The 19,682-nt window shown below is 42.3% G+C and overlaps 1 long non-coding RNA gene across 1 annotated transcript in view; it reads right to left on the reverse strand.

The window, feature by feature from the left end:
* The window catches only part of LOC129659012 (uncharacterized), an 86,353-nt gene that overhangs the window by 32,124 nt on the left and 34,547 nt on the right, over positions 1 to 19,682 (reverse strand). Inside the window, exons 2-5 of the long non-coding RNA XR_008717734.1 lie at positions 17,069 to 17,190; positions 15,193 to 15,268; positions 5,562 to 5,713; positions 688 to 775 (exon numbers count right to left, since the gene is read on the reverse strand). This is a non-coding gene — a long non-coding RNA (uncharacterized LOC129659012). The remainder of the gene's footprint in view (positions 1 to 687; positions 776 to 5,561; positions 5,714 to 15,192; positions 15,269 to 17,068; positions 17,191 to 19,682) is intronic.

Below are 19,682 nucleotides of genomic sequence, written 5' to 3' on the forward strand. Positions count from 1 at the left end.
TTCAATTTGTGAATAACACACATATTTGGACACTCAGTGGCAGAGCCCCCTCCACCCTCAGTGTTCTTCCTGTTGACACTTCTGCAAATGAAGTCCCCGTTCCTTCCCCCAGAGGACTCCCCACCCTCCAGAGTCCCTTCTTCCATCACTCTGCTTTCCCTAACCCCAACACACAGGTGGTCCTCTAAGGGCTGCTGAGGGAACTTCTAAAGTGCAGGGCATCTCATGGAAGCTGCCCTCCCAGGGGCCTGTACTATTACCAGCACTGTGATTTCCTTCCAGTAAGGATTTTGTTGTGCTACCTGCAGTCGGCCCTCCAACGTATGATTTTCCATGGGAAAATAATATGTTACTTTCAAACAACCAACCCACAAAACAGCCCTATCTATTCCAACTGCCTGTTTAAGATCCTATGACAGTGAAAATTCCAATTTAACCTTATCTTTCCAAACCTAACAGTGAAAACCACCAGGATGAACTTAAGTCAAAGTTTCCTGTTTCACTTTTTACTGTACTTATGTAAATCAATCATTACTGCAGTTTCCCAATGCCAGAAATTATTAGTCATTTCAGTGTTTAATGGTACATTTTGCGAAATCTGGTCCAGTGCAAAACCACACAGCATCTGGGTTATCTGTTTTGTATTCCCTTCCAGACTTTCACCATTTGAAATGATCTGTTGCTTACTTTTTTGTTCTTTATTGGCAGTATTTTCATTCTTCACACTTCCCTTCTATTCTTTTACGCTAATCCTTGAAATGTCAGTCTTAGTCCACTGAAATGAAAAATTAAAAAAAAAGAAAAACAAAATCTGTTGACATTTCTTTAAAGTTGTAAAAGTAATACATGTTATTTATAAAAATTAACTTTTGGGGACTTCTCTGGTGGTCCAGGGGTTAAGACCCCCACACTTGCAATGTAGGGGGCGCAAGTTCAATACTTGGTTGGGTAACTAAGACCCTGCATGCTGTGTGGCACAGCCAAAAAAAAAAAAAAACCTTAATAAAATAAAATTTTTACATGGCTTTATAAAAAGAAAAAATATGCTAGGGTGAAGATTTAATAAAATTAATAATTTTTTTTAAATTAACTTTTTTACTAATAAAAATCATCTTTTGACCTTCAATCTAGTAACTTAATTAGAAAAGAAAGATCGTGGCACTTGTTATGAAAACCCCTTTCTTACATAAAACATAACCCTTTAAAATAGTAAATACAGCAGTTTGCAAAACTTGATCACACGTCAGAATTACCTGGAAGGCTTGTAAAATCACAAATTGCTGGACGCCCCCCTTAGAGTTTCTGATTTAATAGGTCTGGGGTGGGGCATTTCTGATAAATTCCCAAGTGATGTTGATGCTGCTGGTGGGAAGACCATACTTAGATAACCACTGGTGTAATATTAGAGCTCAAAAAAAAAAAAAAAAAAACCAACACCTTGAAGATCATTTCTGCCGATCCCCTGGAGAAGGAAATAGCAACCCACTCCAGTACTCTTACCTAGAAAATTCCATGGATGGAAGGAGCCTGGTGGGCTATAGTCCATGGGGTTGCAAAGAGTCGGACACGACTGAGCGACTTCACTTCACTCACTAAAACTCTATTACTTACAATTTACAAAGTCCTACTCTCACTGGCCTGAGAGCTAGAAGAAAGTTTATTGGAAGCAGCTGGGATATCTCCACGACTCCAAGACAAAGCTGAACAATCAGAGCAAAGAGCAGATAGATTGAGGGATGTGGTAGGTGGCAGAGGACTTCCTCTGTTTGGGTCCCCTCTCTCTGCCTCTCCACTAGCAAATTCAAGCTTGGAATTGCTCTGGGCTAATCATCAAGGAAGAGATCTGATTGGCCCCTGGCCATTCAATTTGTTTAATCAGCTCAGGCCACAGGTGCAGAATCTCTTAACCCAAGCATGGCGCATGAGACAGAAGATGTGGATCTTAGGGAAGAGTGGTGTGAGCTTGGCAGAGATGCTACATGGCATAATCTGAACTCTTGTTTTTCAAAGGAGAGAGCTATGTTTGGAAAAAGTAAAGCCTTGCCAAGAAGCACACATGTAATAAGTGGCAAAACTGAAACCAATCTTTTTTTTTTTTTTTTTTTTTTTACAGCTGGCCTGCGAGTGGCAAGTAGAAATTTGTTTCTTAGCCAGTGGTGGGCTGGAGCTTCTGGTACCAGTTCCAGAGGGAGGAGTGTTAAACATTCAGGATTTTGGCAGGCAGGTTAACCGTGGTAGCTGGAAATGTGCCAGAGTCAGAGTATGTACTAAGGTTACAAACCAACCCTCCTTTTTTTTCTTTCCAAAGAGCCAGTTTACCAGCACACCCTTGCCTAGTTCCCTGTGGGGATCATTTACAGTCAGGGCAGACGCCATGTTTCAGATGAGAAACAACCCCAGTTTGCAGTGTTTTTCAACAGTTGCCATTTCCAACCCACCATCAGCAGATTGCCCAGGGGCTGCCAGCTAGACCTCATTTTGCACATCCAACCCCTCAAACCCACCTCCTGCAATGGCTGGCACTCTCTCTCTCTGGGACTCATGCACAAAATGAGCCTACCATCTCTATCTTCTGCTGCCCTTGTTTCCAGCTCAGAATCAGCTCCTTCCTAACTTTTGAACAGTAGAACATCAGTACTATAAGAATAAGACAAGTCTGGGCAAGTGCGTGTAAGATCAAGAGCAGTATCTTTAAGAGACTTGCTTTAAAAAAAAACAAAACAAGAAGACTGTTAAGGCAGCCAATAAGCAAATGCCCCCAGGGATAGTGACTCTAATTATTTAAAGTAGGAAACTCTTGTGCAAATTGCCCAAGTCATCTCATTTCAGGCTTCCGTTGTGTGGCTTGGCGGCCTGCTGCTTCATTCCCATCAGAGCGCAAAGGCTGAAAGGGAAAGAAATCTCCGTGACTGTAAGTGATTCCCAAGCCCTTGGCCTCTGCCACCTGTCACTGAGCCACTGACGCACCTCCACTGTCACGCTGGCAGGGCTCCACCCGACCTCCTGTCCCACATTTCTTAAGAGGCACAAGATGCATTTACTTCACTGGCCACAAAGACAGCACTGGGAGCCGGGGTGGGGAGATGGCACACTTCCATCTAATAATGCTTCCTGGCCACAGAGCCTAAACCAACACAAATTGCAGGCTTCCAGAGAGATGCGGGGGGAGCCAGGGCTGCTGCTGCTGTGCATTCAGCAAGACTTCCTGGAACGTAATGTTATCATGAGATTGTCTCCATGGCAGACCTGGAGTTCCGGTTGCAGAACTGGCAAAATATGGGGATGGCAAGACAGATGAAGTCCTGGCACTTAATGTCTGTGAAGACAGAAGCATTTTTACACATTTGAATGCTCTAGCTCCATCCTCTCCTGTTTTCTTCCTCCTTCTTCCTCTTCATCCTCCTCTCTACTCAAAATCTGCCCCCTGCCCCCATTTTACAGTTGTTAAACTTCCATGGTGGGTTTCCACCAAGCATACTAAACTAGATATCTTGAGAAATGCGAAAATGTGTGTTGAGGTGAGAATTTGGCACATGGATCAAGCCACCTCCCTCTCTAAGATCAACCTGCCTTAATGTACCCATTGTTTCTTCAACAATCCCCATTGAAGACGGCTTCCCTGGTGGCTTAGTGGTAAAGAATCTGCCTGCCAATGCAGGAGACATGGGCTCGATCCCTGGTCCAAGAGGATCCCACAGGCCACAGAGCAGCTAAGCCTGTGTACCCCAACCATTAAGTCTGTGCTCCAGAGCCTGGGAGCCACAACTACTGAAACCCCAAGCCCTGGAGCGCATGCTCTAGAACAAGAGAAACCACTGCGGTGGGAAGCCTGCGCACCACAAGCAGAGGGTGGACCCTGCTCGCAGCAAATAGAGAAAAGCTCATGCAGCAGCGAAGACCCAGCACAGCCAAAAATAAAATAAATAATAATTTTTTTTTTAAAAGAAGACACTATTCTTAGTGATGGTGGGTATCACATGATCCCTGCCCCAAAGTCTCCTGGGTGAGGCAGATACCTGGAAAACTAATGAGAACCTAGAGAAATACCTGTTGCAAAGTGGTACCTACAAAGTACCACTCCATCTAGTTTTAGTCAACCACACACACACACACACACACACACACACACACACACACAAGCACTGGATTAGTATATTATATACTATAATCTTCACACAACCCTAGGCGGTAGCAGGGGAACAAAGTTGTTAGTTTTTTGGTCCAACTGTCCCTCCTGGACTGGGAGCTCCCTTGCGGCAGGGCCCTGGTTATAGACTCAGAGAGTCTTATAGTTGAAGGGCCCATAGCAGAAAGACACTGGCCTAGCACCTTCTTCATACAGATGAGGAAAAAGAGGTAGGAAGGCAGAACGGGGTAGTGACAAAAGCAGGGGATTCTACTTGGCCATCAGGCTTGCTGTCCCGGCTCAACCGTAAGCTAAACCCAGTACGTTGCATGACGCTTTTTAAGTCTTGATATCCTCTTCCATAAAGTGGAATCAACACTATTTTCTCTGCCCATCTTCTTGGGCTGTTAAGAATATTAAATGAGATAGTGGATGTGAAAACACCTTGCAAAACTATGACAAATATGATAGCCCTTTGTCCTGATCTCAAGTCTAACTGGATGTCACACAGCGTAAATGTGGTTGTGTGGGGACCTGAGTGTGTGTGAGCTCTTTGGATGCAGTGGACAAGTATCACCAGCACTTAGTATGTTGTCATTATTTAGTCGCTAAGTCATGGCTGGCTCTTTGTGACCCCATGGACTGTAGCCTGTCAGGGTCCTCTGTCTATGGGATTTCCCAGGCAAGAATACTGAAGTGGGTTGCTATTCCCTTCTCCAGGGGGATCCTCCCCACCCAGGGATCAAATCCGAGTCTCCTGCTTTGGCAGGCAGATTCTTTACCACTGAGCCACCAGGGAAGCCCATAGCACTTAGTACAGTGTCTATTAAAACGCTGCTTTAAACATATTTGTTAGACAACAACTGGGTAGAAAAATCATAAACAATAACTTGCTCAGTGGCAGTTCTGAATGTCTCCAGAGCTATTTCAGGGATAACTCATGAACACACCCTCTTCCACCTCTAATTCAGTGCTTATGATAGAGTTACAAGAGGGCAAGATAGTTACCATGTCTCCATTACACCAGAAAGATCACAGGTGTTTCCCCCTGTAGCCCAGTGGAGAGAGAGAGTGAAGACTTGCTACTCTGAGATCTCATCCTCAAGAGGGTGTTTCTCAATTTGCCTTTTGTAAATTCCATCTCAATTATGTCGAGGGCTGGCCAAAGACCTTAGGCTGGTGTCCTGTGGACATTGCAGCTGGGATGGATTGACAATCATGAGAATGGAGTCATGAGGTCTCCAAGATACAACAGAGCTACTGGAACAGTCTGCTTCAGGTGACACATTCAGTGCTGAGCACACATCCTTGCTCAGTCCAGATGCGAAGTCTGCTGCCCATTCCAGCTGTTACAATGTATGAGACACTCCATGGAAATGATGTGCTCATCTTCATCAGCTACTTGATAATTAATTCAAGGGTGTTTGTGAAGTACCTGCTCTATCCCGTGCTTGAATTACTGATGTGGAAGTTGTTCTCGAAGGTGAGGGTTGAAGTCACAAGAGTTTCTTCCTTCAGAGATGGCGTGTGAGTTGACTGGAGTGTTGGAGGATACTCACAGATGGTAATTGGGGTAAGGAAGAGGAACTAAAAGGGGGAGAGAGAGAAAGTGAGTGAAGGAAAGTGAGGTGGTGACATGGAGAAAGTGACATGTCGTGAAAGCAAAAAAAAAAAAAAAAAAAAAAACGACAGGGAGAGGGAGAGATGAGGTAAGAATCATATCCAGTGGGGTCATCAAAAGGAACTCTGATGAAAGACCATTAGATGTGGCAATAAAGAGGTCATTAGTAAGATGTGCAAGAAAAAGTTCCAGCTGTGTGGTGAGTCAGGCAAAGAAAACTAGGAGACATAGCTGCCCAGGAAGGTGATGCTCTGGTGACAGTTCATGCATTCAAGGACATGGACAGAAAATAATTGTGAGGAGAGATACCAAGGTCAAATGATTATCTTTTCAATTTGGGCAAATATTAGCAAACCAGATGACAGGAAGAGTCAGGAGGGAGGTTGTGAAAATAATTTTACACACACACAAATATATATATATATATATATATATATATATATATATATGTATGTATGTTTGTCTCTGCCCCTGGTTCCTGGCACAAAATTTCTAAAATCCTTGGAATTTCCTAAGTGGTAAGAACACTAGAAACATCCTTTGTTCTACTAATTGGTCTTTGACCCCAGTTTTTGACACAGAGTTCCTCAATCCCTTGGAATTTCCTGGGTGCTAGGAATGTCTTTTGTTCCAATGAGGCAATTCTTGGTGGACTCCTGGGTAGCTTCAGGTTGGGGGCTGGTCATCAGAAAGACCAAGCCGTGAGGAGAAACTTGGAACTTTCCATCCACCCTCTATCCTCTAGGAAGGGGAGAGGGACAGGAGACTGGAGAATTGATCCTGCCTATGTGATGAAGCCTCCAGAACAATCCCAGAATTACGGGCTTCAGAGAACTTCCCAGTCAGAAAGTGCCTGCAGAGTGGTTTGCCCCTTCCTACGCAGCTTGCCCCAGGTATCTCTTCATCTGGCTGTTCACCTGGATCCTTCATTATGTCCTTTATAATAAACTGGTAAACGTAAGTGTTCCCCAGAATTTTGTGATCTTTTCTAGCAAATTACTGAATCCAAGTAGGGGGTTATGGGAACTCTGGTTTATAGCTTGCTGGTCAGATGATAGATAGGTGACCATCTAGGACTCATGACTGGTGTCTGAAGTGAGGGATCCCTTGTAGAACTGAAATGCTTACAGGTAGATAGCATCAGAACTGAATTATAGGACACCCAAGTGGGGCCTCCCGGGTAGCTCAGCTGGTAAAGAACTGCAATGCAGGAGACCCTGGTTCGATTCCTGGGTTGGGAAGTTCCCCTGGAGAAGGGCTAGGCTAACCCACTCCAGTATTCTTGGGCTTCCCTGGTGGCTCAGATGGTAAAGAATCTGCCTGCAATGCAGGAGACCTGGGTTTGATCCCTGGGTTGGGAAGATCCCCTGGAGGGGGGCATGGCAATCCACTCCAGTATTCTTTCCTGGAAAATCCTCATGGACAGAAGAGCCTGGCAGGCTACAGCCTATGGGGTTGCAAAGAGTCAGACATAGCTGAGCGACTAAGCACAGCACAGCACAACTGGTGTTGCAGAGAATTGTTTGCTGTGTAGAAAACCCCCACTTCTGGTGTCAGAAGTATTGCAAATGTGTGAGTAAAGGAACCCAGGACTGGTTTCCTAGAAAGACGGGAAGGTTCCAAAAAACAGAAGGATTGGGGGGTCGGGGTTTATAGGAAAAGATGGGATTCACATGATCGAGGTCAGGAAGCTCTTCCTCCTAGCCCACAGGAATGAAATGCAGGTGAAGATAAAGGGCAGTGAAGATACACTATCAGAAGTTAAGTTCTCTGAAGACCACAGAAGTGAAGTGAAGTTGCTTAGTCATGTCTGACTTTTGGCGACCCTGTGGACTGTAGCTTACCAGCTCCTCCATCCATGGGATTTTCCAAGCAAGATTACTGGAGTGGGTTGCCATTTCCTTCTCCAGGGGATCTTCCTGACCCAGGGATCGAACCTGGGTCTCCCACATTATAGGCAGACACTTTACTGTCTGAGCCACCAGCGATGTCCACAGAAAAACCTGCTAGTCAAGCAACACCAAGGAAAGCATATTTACAGGGTCTAGGGGGTCTGAGTTCAAGTGGTTTAAGGAAGTTCTAAGGGGGGAATCTGATTGGGACTGGGCAAGATTCATGACATGATAGTTTAGTACTGGTGGATGCAGCAAGGTGACGGTCAAGCCTTGGGTAAGTACATAGCTGTTTGACAAGTGAACTGTTTGCCCAGGTAAACAGTCTATTGTTCTGAGAAGAGAGCTCTTTGACTAGATGAACAAACTATTTTGCCAGAACAAAAGCAAATAGCAAAGTTATTATTCTTTCTTCCCTGACAAGAATTTCCTGGAAAGAATAGCTGTCGTGTTAACAGAGATGGCAGTAAGTTGTCAATGTAGGTGGTCTTGCTGCTCAATACTGAGGGCTTCCTTCAGTTCAGTTCAGTTCAGTCACTCAGTCATGTCTGACTCTTTGTGACCCCATGAATCTCAGCACACCAGGCCTCCCTGTCCGTCACCAACTCCTGGAGTTCACTCAGACTCACGTCCATCGAGTCAGTGATGCCATCCAGCCATCTCATCTTCTGTCGTCCCCTTCTCCTCCTGCCCCCAATCCCTCCCAGCATCACAGTCTTTTCCAATGAGTCAACTCTTTGCATGAGGTGGCCAAAGTACTGGAGCTTCAGCTTCAGCATCATTCCCTCCAAAGAAATCCCAGGGCTGATCTTCTTCAGAATGGACTGATTGGATCTCCTTGCAGTCCAAGGGACTCTCAAGAGTCTTCTCCAACACCACAGTTCAAAGGCATCAATTCTTCAGCACTCAGCTTTCTTCACAGTCCAACTCTCACATCCATACATGACCACAGGAAAAACCATAGTCTTGACTAGACGGACCTTTGTTGGCAAAGTAATGCTAAGAGGGCTCAGTACTAAGGGCTTCCTCTCAATACTGAGAGCACGGACTAGAAACATTGTAGCATGGGTTCCAAACTTTGCTGGACATTGAAATCTGAAGATCTTCAAAAAAATATTTATGCCTGGTTTCCACTCCCCCAAACATTGATTTAGTTGGTATAGGTTGCCACTTGGGCACGGGGACTTCTTTTTTAATTTAATTTTTTATTGTAGTTGATCTATAATGTTGTGTCAATCTCTGCTATGCAACAAAGTGGCACAGTTATACACATATAGACATTCTTTCTTTAATATTCTTTTCCATTATGGTTTAGCACAGGATACTGAATATAGTTCCCTGTGCTATGGAGTGGGATCTTGCTTATCCATCCTGTATATAATAGTTACATCTGCTAATCCCACATGCCTACTCTTCCCTTCCCCCACCCCTTCTCCCCTTGGCAGCCACAAGTCTGTTCTCTATGTCTGAGTCTATTTCTGTTTTGTAGATATGTTCATTTGTGCCATATTTTAGACTCCACATATAAGTGATATCATATGGTATTTGTCTTTCTCTTTCTGACTTACCTCACTTAGTATGGTAATCTCCAGTTGCATCCATCTTGTGGCAAATGGCATTATTTAATCTTTTTTTTTATGGCTGAGCAGTATTCTGTTGTATAAATGTCCCACGTCTTCAAGTATTCATCTGTCAATGGACATTTAGATTGTTTCTGTGTCTTTAATATTGTGACTAGAGCTCCTATGAGCATAGGGGTGCCTGCATCATTTTGAATTAGAGTTTTGTCCAGGTGTGTGCCCAGGAGTGGGGTTGCTAGATCATATGGTAATTCTCTTTTTAGTTTTCTGAGGAACCTCCACACTGATTTCCATAGTGGCTGCACTCACATTCCCACCAGCAGTGTAGGAGGGTTCCCCTTTCTCCACACCTTCTCCAGCATTTGTTACTTAATGATGGCCATTCTGACTGGTATGAGGTGGTACCTCACTGTAGTTTTGATTTGCATTTCTCTAATAATTAGTGATGCTGAACATCTTTTCATGAGAGCACCAGGATTTCTAAATGCCCACCAAGTGATTCTAAAACACAGCATTTAGGAACCACTTCTCTAGAGTTAAAAGAAAAAGTAGCAATGAAATAACCATTTGGGCAATGCCCTGGAGATATAAGAAAAGACTAAAAGATTAATAAACCACAATCAATGTATTATCAAGCTTTGATTCAGATTGTATAATTGAGCTGGGATTTTTGTCAAATAGGTGAAAAAAACTTCTTGGAGTAGTTTTAATTCATGTTTCTTTGAGAATGAGCATATCTTCATATATTTGAAAGTCATTTGTAGTTCCTTTTCCGTCCACCATCTGTTCATATCTTTTCATGTACTTCATTTCAAATATCAATTTTCTTATAGGTAAATCCTTTTTCTTCTTGTAAAAATGGAAATAATTTTATTGCTATTTTTTATTTTAGAAATTATTATAATTTTGTTCTCATGATATAAAAATTTTAAAGATACAAAGGAAAAAAGTATTACTCAATCTCATTCGCAAGAATACTTACTGTTTTTTACATTTGGTTGTTTGTTTTTTCTGGCCATTTTCCAGACATCTGTATATAAACACGTTTTTGAAAAAACATGATTCATTCAACAAATTTTTATTGTGTATGAGTATTACAAGGGTCAGACTATATATACAACTTTGCAACATGCTTTTTTCACCTAAAGATGGATCGTGGAAATTTTGTTCATAGCCTGTAAGTGCAGGCAGTTGAGTCAACAAAGTACAGAATATGCAATACTGCAGAATATGCAACAAGCAATAATGCAGTTTCTCTCATCTTCTCTGGGCCACTGTGCCTGCCTGTCTTCATAGAGGCGCCAACTGAACTGGTGACATGGATTGACAGAGCAGTGTTACCAAGCTGCTGTTACCAAGTTACCTGCTGTTACCTGTTACCAAGGTAGAATGGACCTACCTCTTTGTTCAGCTAGAGTTATAGAGTCATTTGTTCAACAAGTATTTATTAAGGACCTACCTATCAGCTGGGAATTTATTCTAGCTGCTGGGAATGAAACAGGAAAAGGGCTGGACAAATTCCCGGACTTCATGCAGCTCAGTAAAGAAGACAGATAACAGGCAAGAGAATCTCAGAATGGGGTGTGTGTTATGAAAAATAAAACCAAATGATATGGGACTTCCCTGTGGTCCAGTGGCTAAGACTCCACACTCCCAATGCAGGACGGCCCTGGGTTTGATCCTTGGTCAGGAAACTAGATTCCACATGTGGTAACTAAGACCTGGTGCAGTCAGATAAATAAATAAATACCAAGTGATGTGACAGGGATTGATGGAGGGTGTGCTTTAGACTGAGAGGACGGTGAAGACCCACCAAAGAGTAGACACATGAGTCAAGGTCTGACTGAAAGGAGGAGCCAGCAGGTAACGGTCTAAGGAAGAGAATTCCAGGCAAAGGATATGGCAGATTCAGTGGGCTTGACTGGATGTAAGAACAGGAAGAGGGCCAGCTCGATGAGCAGAGTGAGCAAATGGCAGGTCTGAGGCCAGAGGCATAGACAGTGTCAGTCTAGAAAAACCTTGGCAAAGAGTTTGGCCTTTATTTAGAAAACAGTGGAACATCATTGGTGGATTGGTATGATCTGATTTATGCTTTCACTTTTTTCTTTTGGAGAGCCTTCTGAGAATTTTATTTAAAAATTCCTGGAATAGAATGTTATTGGTTTCCATCTCCACTTTATACAAATCTGCAGGATAGGAAAACTCAGACATTAGAAATATAAATTTCCTTTTGATGATCATATATTTGATGCTTCATCATAAATCTCTTTCCTGAACATTATCTCATTTAAACTTTATAAAACCCAGGGAGAAAGGTAACAATATGCCCACTTTAAAACAGATAAAGAAAGTGAGACTTTTTTATAATTATATAATTATAAATTTATATATTTATAATTATATAATTCCTTCAGCACTTTTTTCTCCAGCGCTGAAGGAATTAAATAATGCAGGATCAGAACTTAGATGTCCTAACGTTAAACCTCTATGCTTTCCCCCTTCCATCTCTGTGATTCTAAACCAGGTGTTTATCCGGAAGTGGAGAGGGAAATTTTTGTTAAAACCATCTACTGATATTCTTCACAATTATCAATGTCACGGAACAACAAGAAAAGATTAAGAACCTAGCACAGACTAGAGGAGTTTAAGAAGACACGACAACTAAACACAACATAGGGTCCTGCATTGTATCTAGGGAGAGAAACAGGATGCTAGTGAAAGCAACTTATGACAAAAGTATCATGATTATGCAAAATGTTAGCATTGGGGAAAAGTAGGTGAAGGATATTCCAGAACTCTCTGTACTATCCTTGTAACTTTTTTGTATCTAAAATATTCCAAAATAGAATTTATTTCTAAAAAAATGTACATAATGCACCTATATGAATGTGCCTATGTGCAGGGTTCTTGGGCTGTTTTACTGTTGCAAATCTAGTAGGTAAGAATTCTTGTAGAGATTCGTCTTTCTAGATTCACCACAGCTCTCATTTATAGAGTACAGTACATAGTACATGTGGCTAAAAAATATTTGGGAGAGAGAGTTCTTAATCCACAGGCTGGCCATCAGATATTTCTAATCCCTGTAATTCTATAAGTAATTATCATTTTCACACTCTATTATTTTCATTCCATCTCATCATCTATATTTTTAAAGAAATGATTATAATTTCGGATTGCCAAAAAGAAATACAGGATACCCAGTTAAATTTGAGTTTCAGGTAAACAATGAATAATTTTTCAGTATAAAAATAATTTTAGTAACATTTTATACAACTGAAAAGTACTTGATAATCTTAAATTACTTTTTATTTGCGTGTTCTGTGTTTTTATTTGCTAAATCTATCAACCCTATTCTGGCTGGTTTGCACATCCTCCCTAGTCTGGAGACTTCTGGGGGGCTGGCAGGTAGGCACAAAGCAATTAGTAAGAGGCTTTTTGAGAAGTCCAGGAAGCTAGCGTAGTGGCCCTGGACATGAGGGAAAGTGAGTGGACACAGAATCTATCTTGAAGGTAAAGCCAAAAGGCTGTGGGGTAGGAAAGAAAGTGAGGTGTCAAGGATGACTCCTAGGTTTTCGACACCTGGATGGATGATGGCAGAAAAATTATGATTTCCTGTTTGTTCATTCTACAATATCTGCAGATGTGTAACTGCTGAGCATATAATAATAAAATACAAAGCAAAGTGGTTGAAACCAGGGTAAGGAATCTCTTTGTTATTGAGGACCAGAATCTTCCATCCCCACCTCCCCAAATCAGCTGAGATCAGGTGGTTCTTCCCAGGAGAGTCAGTGGTAAAGAGTCAGCCTGCCAATGCAGGAGACACAAGAGACTTGGGTTCAATCCCTGGGTTGGGACGATCCCCCGGAGTAGGAAATGGCAACCCACTCCAGTATTCTTGCTTGGGAAATCCCATGGTCGGAGGAGTCTGGCAATCTATAGTCTGTGGGGTCACAAGCAGTCAGACAACCGAGCAACTGAGCACACTTAAAGCCAGTTTATACTCTATGCTTCTTAGACAACTTTAAAGACAACTTTTCTTGAATTAAGAAAAGGAGGGAATATAAGATGTTATTCAATAATTAGAATAAGCACTTAACTCTATTTTGGCACTGTACAATAGACAGTTTGCCATTACACAGCAAGAAGCAAATGAGAGTGAGGAGAAAGGGGTGGAGAGTAGAAAGAACAGAGGCGGGATGGGAAAGAGAGCAAAAGAACAGGAAGATTGAAGAATAGGTGAGAGTCTGACTGGGCTGGGCTTCTAAACTGACTAATGGAACAGTTTATTTCATTGGTTAATAATCCAAGGCATTTAAGGCACCAGTTAATATACTGACTAACAATAGCAGTTTACTGATCTGAGGAGTGGGACAAGAAGGACTATTTCCTGAGCCCCTTATTAGATGCCAAGTGCTTCACATATTTCTCAATTTTCACAACAACCCATGTTGCAGGCATGTTTACTGCTATTTTACAAAAGTTAGTAACTTGCCCAAGAACACAGAGCAAATGGTTCTTAGACTTGGATTTGAATGCAGGTCTGTCATCTGCCAGAACCCCAAGCATGTAGTTTTCCCATTACATCATCTTCCTTCACATAGTTTAAAGAGTTTGAATAATATTTATAATTAACTTCTTTGTTGGCTGTTTTTTCCTTCACAGGTTCTCTAATTCCAGAGATAGGCATTCTTTTTTCCCCTCTGTTCCGCTGAATAGAAATAAGGATATTGAGGACAGCAGAGAAGTATATATATTTCAGAATGGTTCTGTTTGGAGAACAAAAATCTGCCTACAGACTGTGGTTGTTGTTAGGTGGGAGTGGTTGATACACATTTAGAGGGTAATACCTCTTTTTTAGGGCTTCCCCAGAGCCTCAGGGGTAAAGAATCTGCCTGCCAATGCAGGAGATGCAGGAGACACAGGTTCAGTACCTGGGTTGGGAAGATCCCCTGGAAGAGAGCATGGCAACCCACTCCAGTATTCTTGCCTGGAGAATTCCATGGACAGAGGAGCCTGGCGGGTTACAGTCCATGGGGTTGCAAAAAGCCAGACATGACTGAAGAGACTGAGCATGCCCGCATCTCTTCTTAAAGAAAGACTTTAAAGGAATTTTTGATTGTCTATGATAAGGCCTACACTAACTTGAAATGTGGAAAACTGTTCTAAAAAAACAAAAGGAGGTGAAAATCATCTTAACAAAGTAAAAAGTACTTTTCCTTAAGCCGAAAGTTGTGGATAAGTATCTGGAGAAGCGTTAGATTTTTGTTAATTGCCTTAATTAATGGATTTTCATTTTCCACTGCAATTTAGTAGCTGGGGATTTGGAGAGAAGAGCAAAGATGTGAGTGAAATACTTAGCAACAAGCCAGAACCCAAGGAAGAAAGGTAAAGAAGGACTTATGAAACAGGATAACTGGATAGGACTGTGATATTTGAGAGCTTTACATTTTTGTTTTCTGCTTTTTAATTCTCTTTACTATCTTCATCTTTAGTAAACTGATTAAACATGCAGTTTAGACTGTGTTAGCAGTTCCTTAGGAAATGAAGGAGAAATTGTATTCTTAGAGCAAAGCCAGGAGAGAGAAGCAGAAGCCTTCAGAAGCTATCGCTACGCAGTAAGAAATCACTTTCCAGAGTCTTCTGGAATACTCTGGAAGAGAATAGATTTCCTGCTATGGTGCAGGATGAAGTTTGAGTATTTCAATTTGCTTATAATAGGAAGACTGAGAGATCATGGGGGGTGGGGTGGGTAAGGGTCAGATTAAATGTCCGGGAAAATTCTCTTAGCACTGTGTGTCTAAGGCAGGAAATTAGATACAAGTTGAAATCCAAGAAGGTCCTGTGGTTGGGTTTCTCCCACAGAAGGAGGAAAAAAATCCCTGCATCCCTAGTCATGCAAATAATATGCAAATTAGGACAATTACATATTTACTTAGAAATTTTTTTTTTTTTTACTTAGAAAATTTTGATTACCTCATTTTGGCTTCAAGAGGAGTTGGGACCGCAAAAGGGAATGTTTGTCAACAGTCCAGAGTTCTTAGATTTTTTTCTGGGGAAAACAAAAGGGTAAATTTCTTATCAAGAGAATGCCAGGATAGTAAATGAGTTTCTCAAATCCCTTAATATGTCTCTTCCACAAAGCATACCAAAGAATGATTATGAAATGGTCAAAATGTGAGCCATAGATAAAGCATAAGTGGAAATTTCTTTTTCCCTATTCATGTTACCACAATGTACTTTCTCTCTTCTCTCTTTCCTCCTTCCCTTCTTCTCTCTCTCAATAATGTGCAAGAAAGGCCTGCATTTTCCCCTGCAGATGATTTCTAGCCATTTCTCTAAATTCAGGCTTTGAATCTATCTCTTGGAAGTGGTATGGTGATATGTGAGGCTGCGAGCATTGAACAAGTGGACCAGCTGCTTCCACAGCTGCATCTGTGACACAGGCATAGACCCATCTGGGATGGCTGTGGATGTTGCTGCCCTGGCAGGGGCTGAGGAGGGAGTCAGGGAATTGCTGTCTCTCCAAAAACAATCTAAAATTGAGCAAAATCTGTCTTGGGTTGAATTAGAAGTCCTTTCTGAACAATAGCTGACCTGATTAGAAGTTAGGCATCTCTCTTCTTCAGCAGAAGATGGTGGAATATGTCTCCTAGCAACAGGGATAGTTTATCATTTAACAGTAGGATGGTCTCATCAAGGACACTTGTTTTGCTGCCCACAGTTCTCCCAGTAAGTACCAGAGAAGGGTCACAATCAGAACAAATTTAGCCATTGGCCTTCAGTTTCAATGCACAGTCCTAATGAGGTGATGATTCCAAGACCTGGATTAAAGTAAACTGAGGTAACCAGATTTTTCTGAGTGTTTCCCTATTTCTGTTAAAGTTCTCACCACTGACTGCACCAGCTACTGGCTTCAAAACTTGGTATTATCTGTGTCTTTCTTCCCTCTCCTCTATCTGAGAGGGAAGAGGAGTCTGTCTGTCTGTCTCTGGCTCTCTTTCTGTCTCCCATTTCTCTCGCCTTTCTCCCTAGTCTCTCTCCTTTCCTTCATTGCTTCCCTGAGTACCAGCCCCTTGTCAACATCTGTCTTTCACACTTTTCCTTTCCTTCTTTCCCACCTCTGCAACCATCCTCCAGAAGTGCTATTAGTTCCATTCTTGCCAGCTCTCAAATCTTTGCTTTACCTTTACTCCCAACCCTCACTCCAGGTCCAGGTAGCAACTCACCCTTCCTGAGGGTAGCAAAGCTGGTCTGGCTTCTAGTCTTTTCTCAGAACATTTTGTTCTACACTCAGCCGCTAAATTATTTTCTCTGTAATAAACAATCTAATCATAACATCACCATGCTAAAAAAAAAAAAACTTTCAAGGGTTCCCCATATCCTATGAAGCAAAGTCCAAAGTTCTAAGTCTTATATTTTAGGTCCAACATGGTCAGATTCTGTCCATCTTTTGCAGCTGTAGCTCCCCCTATCTTCCTTTAGGCAGACACGGCTTCTGCCAAAACGCTTCTTGCCCACTTGGATCTTTTTTCAAGTTGCTTCCTCTCCTGAAAACAAATCACCCTCTCCCGTTGCCCCATCACCCAATTCCTCCATCTTTACAAAACCAAAGTCACCAGACCTAGCTTGGTGCAAGCTTGCTTTGGTCTATGTAGCTTACCCTGAGATCCCTGGCTAATCATCTGAACCCCTACACAATTTATCCATGTAATGAGGTCACCCTAACAATAATCAACCAGGTACTGCTGGGGGCTCTGTCCCATATGCTTATATGGACCTCAGCCTCCCATTTTAAGTTCCATTTTGCCAGTGTTTCTAGAAGCTCCCATCATGCTTCACATGTACTCACTGAACAAGGACACTTCTTCCAAGCCACCCCACTGCTCTGCATCTTCCCCCGTCTGCTGGGCATCACTGTTTCTGCATAGCTGGGGGGCTGCAGCCCCTACCATATCGAAGGTGAGCACCATTCTGCAAGATGCAGAAAAAACACGTGACTTCTCCTTACTGAGGACTTGGAAGTCACCCTGTTAGAGAGCCCCTTCCCACCCCAAATGCTGTTGATTCCTAGTTTCCTTTGAGTCACTGTTAAAACAGTTCCTTCTGCTCCCCTTCTCCTACCCCAATGTCGCCTATAAATCCATAGGATTCAGACTTTAGGTTAACATGGACAGGACATTGTACTATACTTGAAACTGTCTTTTCTGCCAAGACTATAATAATTTTCATCTGGTTAAGTATGAAACTACCTGCTCCAGCTCAATGAGCCCCTAATACAAATGGACAAAGGGTGGCCTATTCATATATTTTCCAGAAAATATAGCCTTAATGAGTTACTATTATTGTTGGAAATTTATCATATCCCTCAGGTATGCTGCTGCTGCTGCTTGGTCACTTCAGCCATGTCTGATTCTGTCAGCCCCACGGACTGCAGCCTGTCAGGCTCCTCTGTCCATGGGATTCTCTAGGGAACAGTAGTGGAGTGGGTTACCATGCCCTCTTCCAGGAGATCTTCCTAACCCATGGATTGAACCTGGGTCTCCTACATGGCAGGCAAATTCTTTACCACTGAGGCACCAGGGATGCTGATCCCTTAGGTATACTGGGGAAGAACAAATGGTTAAGATGCACTAGTTACTAGGAACCATACTGTCCAACAAGGGGCTTCCCAGGTGGCACTAGCAGTAAAGAACCCACCTACCAAAGATGGGGACATAAGAGATGAGGTTTGATCCCTGGGTCAGGAAGATCCCCTGGAGGAGGGCATGGCCACCCACTCCAGTATTCTTGCCTGGAGAATCCCATGGACACAGGAGCCTGGTGGGATACAGTCCATGGGGTGGCAAAGAGTCAGACAGGACTGAAGCGACTCAGTAAGCATGCACATATTGTCCAATGTGGGGCTACTGAGCACTTGAAATGTGGCTGGTTCCAAATGAGATGTTCTATGAGGACAAAATACACATCAGACTGTGAAGACTTAATTCTGCATCCCATCACCCCAAAAGTAAAGTATGTCTTTAATAATTTATAATATTGGCTACATGTTGAGATGGTAAGATTGTGGATTAGGTCAAATAATGTGATTAAAATTGATCCAACCTGTTTCCTTTTACTTTCTTAATACAGATTCCAGAAAACTTAAAAATATGTATGTAGTTTGCATTTGTGGCTGGCATTAAATCTCTATTGCACAGTGCCACTCTAGAGCAATGATTTTCTAAAACAGCAGCAGCAGCACCAGGGAACTTGTTAGAAATGCAAATCCTGGGGTCCCTCCCCAGACCTACTGGGTCAGAAACTCTGTAGGATCCAGGAGTCTGTGTTTAACAAACTCGAGAGGTAATCCTTATTCACATGGAAGTTGGAATGCCATTGCTACAGAAGGTAAGCTCTAAGGGATGGAAAGTAAGACCTGGAGCATAATAGGATCTTCACAAATTTTGTTTAATTTCTATAGTCCCTTTTAAGCTCAAAATTCTTCTGTAAGTCTGTCAGTCAGACAGAAAGTAAATAATAATATTTGTTCTCAACTGTGGAGGAACAGCTTGCTAGTAATTTCAAATGTTGCCACTGCTGGCCTGGAAAAATTACAAGTCATTATATCAGGACATCTTAGAAAATTCTCAACATAAATGTAATGAATACAGTAAACATCCCAGAAGCAAGAGACAGACATGAAATCAACATAGAGAAAAATAAGACCATGCTGACTAAATTATAATATAAAACATGTCTGGGTGCCACATGCAAGGGACTGGTCAAGGTACCCCGCAGGGGAGTAACCCTGGCTTTTAACACCCACCTCCCCTCATGCCTGTGCCCTGGTGGACAAAGCCTCAGTCCCTCCTGTGCAGCTACCAGAAGGTCTTCATCAGCTGTGGTCTCTGACCTGTAGTCCTTGCATATTTCACCTTGACACCTTCTGTATCCTGAAATTCATATATTACCTTTCTTGTGTAACATGTGCCACTATGAAGAGTCATTAGTTCAGAACACCACCACAAAAATATTCCAGGCACATGGCAAAGCAGAGCTTATTGAAGTATGGGTGATGACTAGCATGGAGCAGAAGGTAAATTGTTTTAGCAAGACCTGCTTTCCACACCTGCTAAGTGAAAAATGTTCAGCCCTCAGTCTCTCAGAAACTGATACTATATTTAACACATTTAGTGGTTTTAAAAGTATCATCCCTGTACTTATTAAACAAGATCATTGCAAAAAGAAAAAAACAAAAAAAAAAACTAAAAAAAAAAAAGAATGCAGAAGTTCTCTTCTCTGATTCAATTCTATCCCCAGTCTTATTTTGGATTTTAAAATACTGATATTGATACACATTTGTTGCTCATTTGTGTCTGACTCTCTGTGACCCCATGAACTGTAGCCCGCCAGGCTCCTCTGTCCATGGGATTCTCCAAGCAAAAATACTGGAGTGGGTAGCGAGTCCCTTCTCCAAGGGATGG

The sequence above is a fragment of the Bubalus kerabau genome, chromosome 8 (assembly GCF_029407905.1).
Source record: "Bubalus kerabau isolate K-KA32 ecotype Philippines breed swamp buffalo chromosome 8, PCC_UOA_SB_1v2, whole genome shotgun sequence".
NCBI lineage: Eukaryota > Metazoa > Chordata > Mammalia > Artiodactyla > Bovidae > Bubalus > Bubalus kerabau.